The sequence below is a fragment of the Phallusia mammillata genome, chromosome 2, assembly GCF_965637545.1.
Source record: "Phallusia mammillata chromosome 2, kaPhaMamm4.hap1.1, whole genome shotgun sequence".
Taxonomy (NCBI): domain Eukaryota; kingdom Metazoa; phylum Chordata; class Ascidiacea; order Phlebobranchia; family Ascidiidae; genus Phallusia; species Phallusia mammillata.
This window is the reverse complement of record NC_137253.1, coordinates 33,564,791-33,582,249: the sequence shown is the minus strand read 5'-3', so window position 1 is coordinate 33,582,249 and position 17,459 is coordinate 33,564,791. Positions and strand designations below refer to the sequence as shown.

Below are 17,459 nucleotides of genomic sequence, written 5' to 3'. Positions count from 1 at the left end.
GAGTCGTTAGTAAATGGATGATGCTCGACAAAATAGATTCTGTCGTCTCCTATTGGGAAACATCGTACAGCGCTCATACAGCTGAAAAGAAACAACAAAATGTCAACGGACTTGAAAGAAATGAGTCAATGAGAGACTTCTATCCACACACATGTAATACAACTGAACCCTAATTTTTGCGTAGTTAGGTGCCGCTAAGAATGCAATAACATGACCCCAGATTAAATCGCTTGCAATCAAAGTATGCACACAAGACGACAGTTTGAAAATGCCAGACAAGAGTTAACTGTCATATCTTTACAAGAATGTAAGCAAAATGAATAGCATCGAAGTATTGCTGACAATATCGCTGTACCACTCGTTAGTATGGCAATCAACATATTGAACCTAACCTGATTTAATGTGCTTTGTGTTCTGGCTCCATAGTTTGCATTCAACCGACAAATAGTGTGTTTCTCTTTCCTAAGAAGCGCAGGTTGCTAACGCTGCCGATGATTGCTTGAAGCCTTCATAACCTAAACAAACTAAATTGATATATAAATGTTCCCTAAAACAATGTTTTGAACATACCAGACAATCATTGTTGTCAGAACACTAGCTGTCCCGATGCCACAAAACCCAATTTCCTTTTTTTAATTACTCATTCAATTTTGGAATTTCGATAATTATTGCGTATGTTCCGAAATGTCATAAAACGTACAACTATGTGTGTATAAGTTACTCAGACAGATGTCAATTATTCCAAACCTCTACCCCGTGACCCTTTTCCTATTCCCCCAGAATTATTTACTTGCAAAACCCATGCAATCCCAAACTTTTGCTTAAAGAAATAAACTTAAAGTAGTAACAAGATCGCCTAGCTAAATTGAATATACAACTCTGCCCATTAAACCATCGCTTTGGCCCAAAACTTGGAGACAAGCTGCTTAAGCACGAACGGCCCATAAAACTTAGATATTTCAAATCCTCTGTTTGTCAAGATGGCTTTGTTTCGTTAACACCAATTGTCACCATTATTATTGACTTACTTTTTTATTTTTTTGTTCTGCACGATGTGTATTGCTTGATGCACGGTGTTCATTCGAATTTTTTCGTTTTCGGGTAGACATTATCGAGTTCGAGTTCCCACAGGTTTCTGATATGCGTCGTTAGTAAATGGATGATGCTTGACAAAATAGATTCTGTCGTCTCCTAGCGGGAAACATCGTACAGCGCTCTTACAACTGAAAAGAAATAACAAAATGTCAACGGACTTGAAAGAAATAAGTCAATGAGAGACTTCTATCCACACACATGTAATACAACTGAACCCTAATTTGTGCGCAGTTAGGTGCCGCTAAGAATGCAATAACATGACTTGCAGATTAAATCGCTTGCAATCAAAGTATGCTCACATGACGACAATTTGAAAATGCTAGACAAGAGTTAACTGTCATATCTTCACAAGAATGTAAGCAAAATGAACAGTATCAAAGTATTGCTGACAATATCGCTGTACCACTCGTTAGTATAGCAATCAACATATTGAACCTAACCTGATTTATTGTGCTTTGTGTTTTGGCTCCATAGCTTGCATTCAACCGACAAATAGTGTGTTTCTCTTTCCTAAGAAGCTCAGGCTTTCTAACGCTGCCGATGATTGCTTGAAGCCTTCATAACCTAAACAAATGTCATCTATAAATAAATATTACCTAAAACGATGTTTTGAACATACCAGACAATCATTGTTGTCAGAACACTAGCTATCCCTATGCCACAAGTTTAAATTTACATGTTTTTTAATTACACATTTAATTTTCCGCAATTTCGATAATTTATCCGTATGTTCCGAAATGTCGTAAAACGTACAATTATGTGTGTATAAGTTACTCAGACAGATGTCATTTATCCCAAACCTCTATCCCGTGACCCTTCTCTAATTTCCCCAGAATTATTTACTTGCAAAACCCTCGCAATCCCAAATTTCTGCTTGAAGAAGTAAGTTTAAAGTAGTAACAAGATTGCCCAGCCCAGTTAAATATACAACTCTGCCCATTAAACCATCGCTTTGGACTATAACTTGGAAACGATGTACAAGCGTTACTTAAACACGACCCACCCCCAAAAATAAGATATTTCAAAACCCCTGTTTGTCGAGATGGCTTTGTTTCGTTAACACCAATTGTCACCATTATCTTTGACTTACTTTTTTGGTTGTTCTGCACCATGTGTATCGCTTCAAGTGCGGTGTTCATACGAATCTTTTCGTTTTCGGGTAGACATTATCGAGTTCGGCTTCCCACAGGTTTCACATATGCGTCGTTAGTAAATGGATGATGCTTGACAAAACAGATTCTGTCATGTCCTAATGGGAAACATCGTACAGTGCTTATACAACTGAAAAGAAATAACAAAATGTCAACGGACTTGAAAGAAATGAGTCAATGAGAGACTTCTATCCACACACATGTAATACAACTGAACCCCAATTCGTGCGCAGTTAGGTGCCGCTAAGAATGCAATAACATGACTTGCAGATTAAATGGTTTGCAACCAAAGTGTGCACACACGACGGCAGTTTGAAAATGCCAGACAAGAGTTAACTGTCATATCTTTACAATAATGTAAGCAAAATAAATAGCATCAATGTAGTACTGACAATATCGCTGTACCACTCTTCAGTATGGCAATCAACATATTGAACCTAACCTGATTTAATGTGCTTTGTGTTCGGCTCCATAGTTTGCATTCAACCGACTAATAGTGTGTTTCTTTTTCCTAAGAAGCTCAGCTTAATAACGCTGCCGATGATTGCTTGAAGCCTTCATAACTTAAACAAATTAAATTGATAAATAAATGTTCCCTGAAACAATGTTTTGAACATACCAGACAATCATTGTTGTCAGAACACTAGCTATCTCGATGCCACAAGTTTAAATTTACATGTTTTTAATTACACATTTAATTTTTCGCAATTTCGCTAATTTTTCCGTATGTTCCGAAATGTCGTAAAACGTACAATTATGTGTGTACCAGTTACTCAGACAGATGTCATTTATCCCAAACCTCTATCCCGTGACAGTTTTCTAATTCCCCCAGTATTATTTACTTGCAAAACCCTTGCAATCTCAAACTTCTGCTTAAAGAACTAAACTTAAAGTAGTAACAAGATCGCCCAGCTAAGTTATATATACAACTCTGTCCAATAAGCCATCGCTTGGGACTATAACTTGGAGACAAGCTGCTTAAACACGAACCCCCCATAAAACTTAGATATTTAAAATCCTCTGTTTGTCGAGATGGCTTTGTTTCGTTAACACCAATTGTCACCATTATCTTTGACTTACTTTTTTATTTTTTTGTTCTGCACCATGTGTATTGCTTCAAGTGCGGTGTTCATACGAATCTTTTCGTTTTCGGGTAGACATTATCGAGTTCGGCTTCCCACAGGTTTCAGATATGCGTCGTAAGTAAATGGATGATGCTTGACAAAACATATTCTGTCATGTCCTAGTGGGAAACATCGTACAGCGCTCTTACAGCTGAAAAGAAATAACAAAATGACAGCAGGCTTGAAAGAAATAAATCAATGAGAGACTTGTATTATAACACATGTAATACAACAGAACCCTAGTTTGTGCACAGTTAGGTGCCGCTAAGAATGCAGTAACATGACGTGCAGATTAAATGGTTTGCAACCAAAGTATGCACAGACGACGACAGTGTGAAAATTCTAGACAGGGGTTTACTGTCATACCATTGCAAGAATGTACACAAAATAAATAGCATCAATGTAGTACTGACAATATCGCTGTACCACTCGTCAGTATGGCAATCAACATATTGAACCTAACCTGATTTATTGTGCTTTGTGTTTGGCTCCATAGTTTGCACTCAACCGTCGAACAGTGTGTTTCTCTTTCCTAAGAAGCTCAGGTTGCTAACGCTGCCGATGATTGCTTGAAGCCTTCATAACCTAAACAAATGTCATCTATAAATAAATACTATCTAAAACAATGTTTTGAATATAACAGACAATCACTGTTGTCAGAACACTAGCTATCCCGATGCCACAAGTTTAAATTGATATGTTTTTTAATTACACATTTAATTTTCCGCAATTTCGATAATTTTTCCGTATGTTCCGAAATGTCGTAAAACGTACAATTATGTGTGTATAAGTTACTCAGACAGATGTCATTTATTCCAAACCTCTATCCCGTGACCCTTTTCTAATTCCCCCAGAATTATTTACTTGCAAAACCCTCGCAATTCCAAATTTCTGCTTCAAAAACCAAGTTTAAAGTAGTAACAAGATCGCCCAGCCCAGTTAAATATACAACTCTGCCCATTGAACCATCGCTTTGGACTATAACTTGGAGACAAGCTGCTTAAGCACGAATCCCCCACAAAACTTAGATATTTCAAATCCTCTGTTTGTCGAGATGGCTTTGTTTCGTTAACACCAATTGTCACCATTATCTTTGACTTACTTTTTTATTTTTTTGTTCTGCACGATGTGTATTGCTTGATGTAAGGTGTTCATTCGAATCTTTTCGTTTTCGGATAGACATTATCGAGTTCGACTTCCCACACGTTTCAGATATGCGTCGTTAGTAAATGGATGATGCTTGACAAAATAGATTCTGTCGTCTCCTATTGGGAAACATCGTACAGCGCTCTTACAGCTGAAAAGAAACAACAAAATGTCAACGGACTTGAAAGAAATGAGTCAATGAGAGACTTCTATCCACACACATGTAATACAACTGAACCCTAATTTTTGCGTAGTTAGGTGCCGCTAAGAATGCAATAACATGACTCCAGATTAAATCGCTTGAAATCAAAGTATGCACACAAGACGACAGTTTGAAAATGCCAGACAAGAGTAAACTGTCATATCTTTACAAGAATGTAAGCAAAATGAATAGCATCGAAGTATTGCTGACAATATCGCTGTACCACTCGTTAGTATGGCAATCAACATATTGAACCTAACCTGATTTATTGTGCTTTGTGTTCTGGCTCCATAGTTTGCATTCAACCGACAAATAGTGTGTTTCTCTTTCCTAAGAAGCGCAGGCTGCTAACGCTGCCGATGATTGCTTGAAGCCTTCATAACCTAAACAAACTAAATTGATAAATAAATGTTCCCTAAAACAATGTTTTGAACATACCAGACAATCATTGTTGTCAGAACACTAGCTGTCCCGATGCCACAAAACCCAATTTCCCTCTTTTTAATTACTCATTCAATTTTTTGCAATTTCGACAATTATTGCGTATGTTCCGAAATGTCGTAAAACGTACAATTATGTGTGTATAAGTTACTCAGACAGATGTCAATCATTCAAAACCTCTATCCCGTGACCCTTTTCCTATTCCCCCAGAATTATTTACTTGCAAAACCCCTGCAATACCAAACTTTTGCTTAAAGAAATAAACTTAAAGTAGTAACAAGATCGCCTAGCTAAATTGAATATACAACTCTGTCCTTTAACCATCGCTTTGGCCCAAAACTTGGAGACAAGCTGCTTAAGCACGAACGGCCCATAAAACTTAGATATTTTAAATCCTCTGTTTGTCGAGATGGCTTTGTTTCGTTAACACCAATTGTCACCATTATCTTTGACTAATTTTTTTTTCTGCACCATGTGTATTGCTTGATGTACGGTGTTCATTCGAATCTTTTCGTTATCGGGTAGACATTATCGAGTTCGGCCTCCCACAGGTTTCTGATATGCGTCATTAGTAAATGGATGATGCTCGACAAAACAGATTCTGTCGTGTCCTAGTGGGAAACATCGTACAGTGCTCTCACAGCTGAAAACAAATAACAAAATGTCAACATGCTTGAAAGAAATAAATCGATGAGAGACTTGTGTCAAAACACATGTAATACAACTGTACCTTATTTTGTGCGCAATTAGGTGCCGCTAATAGTGTATTATAATCACATGACTTGCAGATTAAATGGTTTGCAACCAAAGTATGCACACACGACGACAGTTTGAAATTGCCAGAAAAGAGTTTACTGTCGTATAATTACAAGGATGTACACTAAATAAATAGTATCAAAGTATTACTGACAATATCGCTGTACCACTCGTTAGTATGGCAATCAACATATTGAACCTTACCTGATTTATTGTGCTTTGTGTTCTGGCTCCATAGTTTGCACTCAACCGTCGAACAGTGTGTTTCTCTTTCCTAAGAAGCTCAGGTTGCTAACGCTGCCGATGATTGCTTGAAGCCTTCATAACCTAAACAAATTTCATCTATAAATAAAGATTACCTAAAACAATGTTTTGAATATAACAGACAATCATTGTTGTCAGAACACTAGCTATCCCGATGCCACAAGTTTAAATTGATATGTTTTTTAATTACACATTTAATTTTCCGCAATTTCGATAATTTTTCCGTATGTTCCGAAATGTCGTAAAACGTACAATTATGTGTGTATAAGTTACTCAGACAGATGTCATTTATTCCAAACCTCTACCCCGTGACCCTTTTCTTATTCCCCCAGAATTATTTACTTGCAAAACCCCTGCAATCCCAAACTTTTGCTTAAAGAAATAAACTTAAAGTAGTAACAAGATCGCCTAGCTAAATTGAATATACAACTCTGCCCATTAAACCATCTCTTTGGCCCAAAACTTGGAGACAAGCTGCTTAAGCACGAACGGCCCATAAAACTTAGATATTTTAAATCCTCTGTTTGTCGAGATGGCTTTGTTTCGTTAAAACCGATTGTCACCATTATCTTTGACTTACTTTTTTGGTTGTTCTGCACCATGTGTATCGCTTCAAGTGCGGTGTTCATACGAATCTTTTCGTTTTCGAGTAGACATTATCGAGTTCGGCTTCCCACAGGTTTCAGATATGCGTCGTTAGTAAATGGATGATGCTTGACAAAACAGATTCTGTCATGTCCTAATGGGAAATATCGTACAGCGCTCATACAACTGAAAAAAAATAACAAAATGTCAACGGACTTGAAAGAAATGAGTCAATGAGAGACTTCTATCCACACACATGTAATACAACTGAACCCCAATTTGTGCGCAGTTAGGTGCCGCTAAGAATGCAATAACATGACTTGCAGATTAAATGGTTTGCAACCAAAGTGTGCACACACGACGGCAGTTTGAAAATTCTAGACAGGGGTTTACTGTCATACCATTGCAAGAATGTACACAAAATAAATAGCATCAATGTAGTACTGACAATATCGCTGTACCACTCGTCAGTATGGCAATCAACATATTGAACCTAACCTGATTTATTGTGCTTTGTGTTTGGCTCCATAGTTTGCACTCAACCGTCGAACAGTGTGTTTCTCTTTCCTAAGAAGCTCAGGTTGCTAACGCTGCCGATGATTGCTTGAAGCCTTCATAACCTAAACAAATGTCATCTATAAATAAATACTATCTAAAACAATGTTTTGAATATAACAGACAATCACTGTTGTCAGAACACTAGCTATCCCGATGCCACAAGTTTAAATTGATATGTTTTTTAATTACACATTTAATTTTCCGCAATTTCGATAATTTTTCCGTATGTTCCGAAATGTCGTAAAACGTACAATTATGTGTGTATAAGTTACTCAGACAGATGTCATTTATTCCAAACCTCTATCCCGTGACCCTTTTCTAATTCCCCCAGAATTATTTACTTGCAAAACCCTCGCAATTCCAAATTTCTGCTTCAAAAACCAAGTTGAAAGTAGTAACAAGATCGCCCAGCCCAGTTAAATATACAACTCGGCCCATTAAACCATCGCTTTGGACTATAACTTGGAGACAAGCTGCTTAAGCACGAATCCCCCACAAAACTTAGATATTTCAAATCCTCTGTTTGTCGAGATGGCTTTGTTTCGTTAACACCAATTGTCACCATTATCTTTGACTTACTTTTTTATTTTTTTGTTCTGCACGATGTGTATTGCTTGATGTAAGGTGTTCATTCGAATCTTTTCGTTTTCGGATAGACATTATCTAGTTCGACTTCCCACACGTTTCAGATATGAGTCGTTAGTAAATGGATGATGCTCGACAAAATAGATTCTGTCGTCTCCTATTGGGAAACATCGTACAGCGCTCATACAGCTGAAAAGAAACAACAAAATGTCAACGGACTTGAAAGAAATGAGTCAATGAGAGACTTCTATCCACACACATGTAATACAACTGAACCCTAATTTTTGCGTAGTTAGGTGCCGCTAAGAATGCAATAACATGACCCCAGATTAAATCGCTTGCAATCAAAGTATGCACACAAGACGACAGTTTGAAAATGCCAGACAAGAGTTAACTGTCATATCTTTACAAGAATGTAAGCAAAATGAATAGCATCGAAGTATTGCTGACAATATCGCTGTACCACTCGTTAGTATGGCAATCAACATATTGAACCTAACCTGATTTAATGTGCTTTGTGTTCTGGCTCCATAGTTTGCATTCAACCGACAAATAGTGTGTTTCTCTTTCCTAAGAAGCGCAGGTTGCTAACGCTGCCGATGATTGCTTGAAGCCTTCATAACCTAAACAAACTAAATTGATATATAAATGTTCCCTAAAACAATGTTTTGAACATACCAGACAATCATTGTTGTCAGAACACTAGCTGTCCCGATGCCACAAAACCCAATTTCCTTTTTTTAATTACTCATTCAATTTTTTGCAATTTCGATAATTATTGCGTATGTTCCGAAATGTCATAAAACGTACAACTATGTGTGTATAAGTTACTCAGACAGATGTCAATTATTCCAAACCTCTACCCCGTGACCCTTTTCCTATTCCCCCAGAATTATTTACTTGCAAAACCCATGCAATCCCAAACTTTTGCTTAAAGAAATAAACTTAAAGTAGTAACAAGATCGCCTAGCTAAATTAAATATACAACTCTGCCCATTAAACCATCGCTTTGGCCCAAAACTTGGAGACAAGCTGCTTAAGCACGAACGGCCCATAAAACTTAGATATTTCAAATCCTCTGTTTGTCAAGATGGCTTTGTTTCGTTAACACCAATTGTCACCATTATTATTGACTTACTTTTTTATTTTTTTGTTCTGCACGATGTGTATTGCTTGATGCACGGTGTTCATTCGAATTTTTTCGTTTTCGGGTAGACATTATCGAGTTCGAGTTCCCACACGTTTCTGATATGCGTCGTTAGTAAATGGATGATGCTTGACAAAATAGATTCTGTCGTCTCCTAGCGGGAAACATCGTACAGCGCTCTTACAACTGAAAAGAAATAACAAAATGTCAACGGACTTGAAAGAAATAAGTCAATGAGAGACTTCTATCCACACACATGTAATACAACTGAACCCTAATTTGTGCGCAGTTAGGTGCCGCTAAGAATGCAATAACATGACTTGCAGATTAAATCGCTTGCAATCAAAGTATGCTCACATGACGACAATTTGAAAATGCTAGACAAGAGTTAACTGTCATATCTTCACAAGAATGTAAGCAAAATGAACAGTATCAAAGTATTGCTGACAATATCGCTGTACCACTCGTTAGTATAGCAATCAACATATTGAACCTAACCTGATTTATTGTGCTTTGTGTTTTGGCTCCATAGCTTGCATTCAACCGACAAATAGTGTGTTTCTCTTTCCTAAGAAGCTCAGGCTTTCTAACGCTGCCGATGATTGCTTGAAGCCTTCATAACCTAAACAAATGTCATCTATAAATAAATATTACCTAAAACGATGTTTTGAACATACCAGACAATCATTGTTGTCAGAACACTAGCTATCCCTATGCCACAAGTTTAAATTTACATGTTTTTTAATTACACATTTAATTTTCCGCAATTTCGATAATTTATCCGTATGTTCCGAAATGTCGTAAAACGTACAATTATGTGTGTATAAGTTACTCAGACAGATGTCATTTATCCCAAACCTCTATCCCGTGACCCTTCTCTAATTTCCCCAGAATTATTTACTTGCAAAACCCTCGCAATCCCAAATTTCTGCTTGAAGAAGTAAGTTTAAAGTAGTAACAAGATTGCCCAGCCCAGTTAAATATACAACTCTGCCCATTGAACCATCGCTTTGGACTATAACTTGGAAACGATGTACAAGCGTTACTTAAACACGACCCACCCCCAAAAATAAGATATTTCAAAACCCCTGTTTGTCGAGATGGCTTTGTTTCGTTAACACCAATTGTCACCATTATCTTTGACTTACTTTTTTATTTTTTTGTTCTGCACCATGTGTATTGCTGGATGTACGGTGTTCATTCGAATCTTTTCGTTTTCGGGTAGACATTATCGAATTCGGCTTCCCACAGGTTTCTGATATGCGTCGTTAGTAAATGGATGATGCTCGACAGAACATATTCTGTCATGTCCTAGTAGGAAACATCGTACAGCGCTCTTACAGCTGAAAAGAAATAACAAAATGTCAACGGACTTGAAAGAAATAAGTCAATGAGAGACTTCTATCCACACACATGTAATACAACCGAACCCTAATTTGTGGGCAGTTAAGTGCCGCTAAGAATGAAATAACATGACTTGCAGATTAAATGGTTTGCAACCAAAGTATGCACACAAGACGACAGCTTGAAAATGCTAGACAAGAGTTTACTGTCATATCATTACAAGAATGTACACAAAATAAATAGCATCAAAGTATTGCTGACAATATCGCTGTACCACTCGTATGGCAATCAACATATTGAACCTAACCTGATTTATTGTGCTTTGTGTTCTTGCTCCATAGTTTGCACTCAACCGTTGAACAGTGTGTTTCTCTTTCCTAAGCAGCTCAGGTTGGGTGTAGATTCACCTGAAGCACCCACTAAAAGCCATTTTCTTTTTAACTTCTTTCCCTAACTCAATCGACTATTTCACATACTATTTGTTTATATTGAGGTTTATCACGATTACAAATTCTTGTTTAATCTATCCGACCTGTTTAAAGCCGAATTTTGTACCGAATTCCAACACGAGATTGCCGTTTACATTTTTAAGGGTGGCAAAGGTCATACAGCTTTACTTGAAGGGGGCCACAAGGCAAAAAAGTTACCTTTAGGGGGCTGTGCACGGTCCACGGAAGGTTGAGAACCACTGATTTAGACTATAACTTGGAAAAAATGTACGTGCGTTGCACACGAACCCCCATCTCAACCCATAAAAAATATGATGTTTTAAACCTCTGTTTGGCGAGGTGCTTTTGTTTCGTTTACGTCAATTGACACCTTTATTTTTTACCTACTTTTTTATTTTCCTGTTTAAAGTGTGCTTCCTTTTGTTCGGCATTCATGTAAATCTTTTCATTTTCCAGTTGAAATTTCCGAGTTTCACTTCGTCTGCGTCACTGGTAAATGAATGATGATACACAAAGCAGATTCTGTCGTCGTACAGCGTTCTAACTGCTGGAACGAAATGACAAAATAACAACATGCTTGAAGAAATGAGGCAGTGAAACACGTGCATCAACACGCAAAAAAATCAATTGGGATTGTTTACAAACAAAAGTTTGTACACAAGACAGTTTGAAAATTTAGGACAAGAGTTTACTGTCAAGCCATTGTAAGGACGTACACAAAATAAATAGCATCAATGTTTTTCTAATAATATCGCTGTACCACTCTTCAGTATGTCAACATTTTCATCATACCTGGTACAATGTGTTTTGCGGTCTGGCTCCAAAGTTTGAATTCAATCGACAAACGGCGTGCTTCTTCATAAGCAGCTCGGTTTGCAAACGCTGATGATGATTGCTTGAAACCTTCATAACCTAAAGAAATGCAATCGATAAATAAATGTTACCCATAACAATAATAATGTCTTCAACTCTTCATCATACCCGACAATGTATTTTAGCTATTCCGATAGCACAAGACCAAATTTACATGTTTTTAATTATTCATCTAATTTTAGTAATTTTGCACTTTTGTTTCTCTAATTTCCATACTTTCGCAATTTTGATAATTTTTCAGCATATTCCAAAACGCATGAAAATTTGAAATTATATGTGTATAAGTCACTCATACCGTTCGCTTACTCCACCAACCCTTTTCGCGCCCCAAACCTCACTCCATAAAATAAAAGCTATGGTGTTTTGAAACCTCTGTATTGCGAGTTGGTTTTGTTTCGTTTGCGTGATTGTCACCGTTGTCTTTAATACTTTTGTATTTTCCTGCTTAGCGCCCAGTGTGCTTCCTTTTGTGCGATGTCCATTTGAATCTTTTCATTTTCAAGTAGAAATTAACGAGTTCGACTTCTCAAAAGTTTCTCGTATGCGTCATTGGAAAGTGAATGATGCTCCACAAAACAGTTTCCGTCGTGTTCTCGTGTGAAACATGGTACAGCGTTTTTACGGCTAAAAAGAAGAAATAAATAACAACGAAAAGAAATAAAAAATAAAAGAGTTAATGAAAGACGTGTATCGACACCCACATAATCCAACTAAACCCTATTTTGTGCGCAATTAGGTACCACCATTAGTGTTTTAACAAGACCAGATTACTCGGTTTACAAACAAAAGTATGTAGCCAAACCAAACCATTGTCAAACCATTACAAAGACGTACACAAAATTAATAGCATCAATGTATTACTGACAATCAGTGCGGGATTAAGGGTCTACTGGCCTGTAGGCACATGTTATAAGTGGCCCGAAAATCAGGGTTCCCAACTAAAAAAATAGAATTATCAGTGTTGCCAAATCAAAAAAGTGGCCTGGATTTTTGACCGGCACGTGCCTACTTTGCCTAATGATTCATCCGGCACTGCTGACAATATCGCTATTACCACTCAATAGCAGTGCAATGATAAAAACTGCTCAGTTTCAAATGAAGTGTCTCGTTCTGTTTAGCAGCTCGGTGCTTAAAACGTCATTGTGCTCGATAAATAAGTGTTACCTAAAACAATGTGTTGAACATAGGAGACCATTATTTTATTCTCAGTAATCCACCAGCTATACCGAAATTACAAGACCAAATTTGAACCCCGCCATTTTGTTAATTTTTTCATATGTTACGAAATGTCTAAACGTGCAATATGTGTAGCCTATAAGTCACTCAGACGGTTCGCTTAAACCTGTCTGTCATTGGTCAAACCCAATGTTGTTCTACGTTCAAAATTGAGGTTGTTTGCAGGCAATTTTTTCTCATATGAAATATTTGACATATATTTTAACAAAATTTAAAAGGTGTCTCGCAAAATGCGTTCTGCTGTAAACGCACAAAGTGTGTCGTGGAGTTAACGGGACAGAAAAGAGTTAGCTCTTGGATCCAACATGGTACCCTGCTGGTTAAAAAAAAACTCTGCAACAGTTTTAAAAATAAAGTTGTTCTGCATTCAAAATTGAGGTTGTTTGCAGCTAATTTTTCCACATGAGAAAATTTTTACATAAAAATTGAAAAAAGGGACTTACTAAAAGCGTTCTGCTGTAAAAACGCGTAAAGGGTGTGTCGTAAAGTCAACGGGACAAAAAAAGTTCTAGGCTCAACATTGAATCCTTCTAGTAAAAAGCTTACCTCCTGGACAGTTGGTGATCACAAGCGTTTTAGCCTAATTTTTGCGTGTTATAACGCTGACAGTTACGATTTCTGCTAATGATCAAAATATGTAAAAAAAAGATCTTGCAGTAGAAGGACAATAGGCTACTCTGCACAGCATTTTTTTGGCTAAACTTCATTAAAATGCTCTATACGTTATAATTAATTTATTCAATTATTGTTTTGTTTTGGAATTGTGTCTTGCATTAATTTGCAATTTTACATCGTAACTGAAATATCGTGGTAAAGTTTTTGTAATTGGGGAAATTATTCTGCCAGAATGACACTGGTCATTTTTTCGCAAGTTTGTTTATAAACAGATGATTGATGGCGCAAGGATATATTTTCACAATGGCATAATTAAATTGTTTCGCTTACTATTTTCTGTGATCGAATATTAACTAAATTTTAGGTTTCACTGAGGCATAAAATTAGTTTTTTAAATCACTTTGGCAACAAAAGGTTGCATCATATTTTCATTCTTGTGCCAATGGAACGTTACTTTCGTATCATGGTTTGAAAATCGGCAAAATGTTTAAAACTAAACACTGATATCAGATTTGCCAAACTCATGAAATATTACGTCACATTAGTTAGATTCAGAAATCTTCACAAACAAATTTTCACACATATGTTCAAAACTCTAAATATGCAATTATTGCCCAAGTTCATGCTGCATTTAAAAATAACAGATTTTTGTTGGTACAACTTTGCATGAATTTGCAATTTGAAGCGTGCTTGAATTTCCAAACAAAATCGACAAAATTCACAATTAGGATCTTGACAAATAAAACATTTTGTTAGCCATCAACATGTGTTTTACGGATTCGATTGATCTAATATTGGAATCAATCTCTACCTGTCTTATTAAGTTAAAACGTAAACACACTTGAAACAAACAAACAACACAAAACAACACTGACCAAGGTAAAAAAAAACATTATTCAAGACATGCAACTGATTTTGTGCACAAAACAAAACACACAAACAATTGTCCAGTGCAAAATTAAATTTTTTTAGAAAATATTCACTTGGAAATACTGGTATTGTCCAGTATATCTTCTTTGAGTTGCTGAAACTAAGAATGGAAATAAAAAATATTTTCCATTCTCAGTTATTTAGAATAGTGAATGGTGATTGTCTGTACATGAATGGTGATTGTCTGTACATGAATGGTGATTGTCTGTACATGAACGGTGATTGTCTGTACATGAATGGTGATTGTCTGTACATGAATGGTGATTGTCTGTACATGAATGGTGATTGTCTGTACATGAATGATGATTGTCTGTACATGAATGGTGATTGTCTGTACATGAATGGTGATTGTCTGTACATGAATGGTGATTGTCTGTTGAACAAGAACTGTTGAAGGGTCCAATAATGATCAGTTCAAACACATGTCTTCTCTTCGTTCTGCAGAACACAACTTGTATTAACACTATTTTAGTATATTTGTCTGTCAAAACCACACAACAGATAGGTTTAAGAAATTTAAATGACTAAAGTTGCAGCTTACAAATGTAACTTGTCCAAACTATTTTATGCATACACTTGCTCATGAAGATTTGTTACCAGGTCAAACATAAACAACACAGTATTATATGCTAGTTGCAAAAAACAAAAAATGTGAACCCTTTAAGCACAATCAAAAATAATTGGAATGATTTCATGGTGAACGGCTGGGTCATTTGGGGGTCAAACTTTAAGAGGATCAAGTTTTAAACAATAGCTAACATCTGTGTAAATTTGAATAAATTTAAAGCACTCTTTCTTGCCCAAATGCGTTTGACAAACCAGCATCAGACAGAAATGAATATTTCGGGGTTTAAGGGGTAAAAATGGGTAAATCCTGTTAAAAGTTAGAAAATTCTGCACCAACCAACAGAGCACATAACTCCTAGATGATGTACTTTAGTCAGTACAGCCGTTTTAAAAATTTTAGATTTTGGGGGCCTGCGGGTGAACCGCTGGGTCATTCGGAGTTAAACTTCAGGAGGATCAAATTTGGATTAATATGTAACATCTGTCAAAATTTTAATAAATTTGGAGCACCCTTTCTTGACCAAAAGCGTTTAACAAACCAGCGTTAGACAGAAAAAAGAAAAAAAAACACGGACAAAAACAATATGTGTCCCCTTCATAGAAGAGGACCCATAATAAATGTTAACATATAACCTTGCATTTAAATACCTGTGGGAATAAGAAACAGAACATGACTGTTATTTACTACACTTAACCATAGATGACAGCATTTATTGCCTATGAAATGACCCAATACATCTATGTCTGTGTCATTTTTGACTCATGAGTGGCAATAAATTCCCATGCACCAAACAATTGTAATTTTGAAATGCTTTCAGTGAATTCTTTAGGTTCAAATAATTGCACAGATTTTGCATGGAATTTCAACTTGACTGCCGCGCAGATTTGCATAAATTAATGAATTTTTGATTTACAAGTGGATTAAATGGTTCATGCAATTTGTATGTAATTCCTGCAAGACTATGACAAAAATAATGACAAAAACCACAACAAATCATCATCAGTTTTGCTATACTTCTTTTCATTGACTCTATTAATGAAATTAAGCTTGTTACAACCAAGCAGTTTATTGTTCTACATTAACATAAAGTTTCTCAGAAAATTTACTGGAGTTGTCTTAGGGAGCTGTTCAATATTGCAAGGACAGCATATTTGAATGGAGACAAGAAAAAATCAAAAATTGCACATGCCCCAGATTGGAAAGTTTTTTGGGGGGGCGGAGAATATTTTTTTTGTCAAAATAATTGCGTGGATTTTTGCGCGGAATAAAAATTTTCTGCACGGATTGATAGACTTTTCATTGACAGGTGGATTTAACGATTAACACACTTTGCATGTAGCGCTTGCAACACTATCTGACAAAAAAACACAAGATAAACACTACAAAACTTCAGTTTTGCTCTATTGCACATGCAGCGTTTCGCTAAACTCCACAAATTATCATTTTCATAACGATTCAAACATTTTTGTGCTGTTACATTTCTTTCTTATGAAGTAATTTGAGAATGCAAAACTGCCCTAAACTAGAAGGGTGGCTTAGCACATTTTGTCATTGCCTATACACTATAACTTATTTTAAAACATTCATAGATTTCCTCTGCTTATTTTATATTGGGTCCCACATTATCCAGCGTCTTTTATAACCTTAGTTGTTTCTGCAGGCAGAAACTCATGGGTCCCCACACATGCAAAGTTAAAAATAATGCATTTCAAGAGATAACCATGAGAAAGTCGGGTGTTGTAAGGTAAAACACAGTGATCAGCACTGGGCATAAATAATAATACTATGAAACCACAATAATTCAATCAATAGTACTACAAAATTTGAGCCCAATGTTTAAAGGTTTGACCACTAGAGGTGTTTTGAGCAACAACCATTAATGCTTCTGACTACATAGGGCTGTTAACAACCCCCTAACTGCCATGCCACAAAAACATCCAACAAGCAACCCACAAACACAAGTAACACACAACTGGTTGCCCTTGTAACACTATTGGGACACAGAAATCTTTTGTTTGTGGTGCCCAATAACATACAAATACGTTTTACACTTTGGGGGCTAGTGGGGTGAATGTTGGGGGTACAGTGTTGAACACAACAATCAACACCTATAAATGGCCTCTTTTTCAAGCTATCCAAATTTCAGTCCATTCCGACACTGTTTAAAACCTCACCCATTTTAAGGGGTTAACAGGGTAAATACTGGGGTTATCAACACAAACAAAGTGGGAAGCACATCTACATAACTATCTTTACCATATGTGTAAGTTTCATCCGAATCCATTAAACATTTGATGGCAAAACGAGTCGGACAAACTTTGCGGGGTAAAAAAACATTTTAGGGGGCTAGCAGGGTAAGTACTAGGGTTATTAACACAAACAAAGTGGGA

General features: G+C 36.5%; 1 long non-coding RNA gene across 1 annotated transcript in view; it reads right to left on the bottom strand.

The window, feature by feature from the left end:
- Nucleotides 1-17,459, bottom strand: part of LOC145215628 (uncharacterized) — a 35,060-nt gene that overhangs the window by 14,468 nt on the left and 3,133 nt on the right. The window contains exons 3-14 of the long non-coding RNA XR_013857337.1: nt 12,135-14,939; nt 11,640-11,759; nt 11,235-11,394; nt 10,706-10,817; nt 10,203-10,397; nt 9,553-9,676; nt 9,046-9,240; nt 8,408-8,530; nt 4,473-4,667; nt 3,834-3,955; nt 3,327-3,521; nt 2,689-2,809 (exon numbers count right to left, since the gene is read on the bottom strand). This is a non-coding gene — a long non-coding RNA (uncharacterized LOC145215628). The remainder of the gene's footprint in view (nt 1-2,688; nt 2,810-3,326; nt 3,522-3,833; nt 3,956-4,472; nt 4,668-8,407; nt 8,531-9,045; nt 9,241-9,552; nt 9,677-10,202; nt 10,398-10,705; nt 10,818-11,234; nt 11,395-11,639; nt 11,760-12,134; nt 14,940-17,459) is intronic.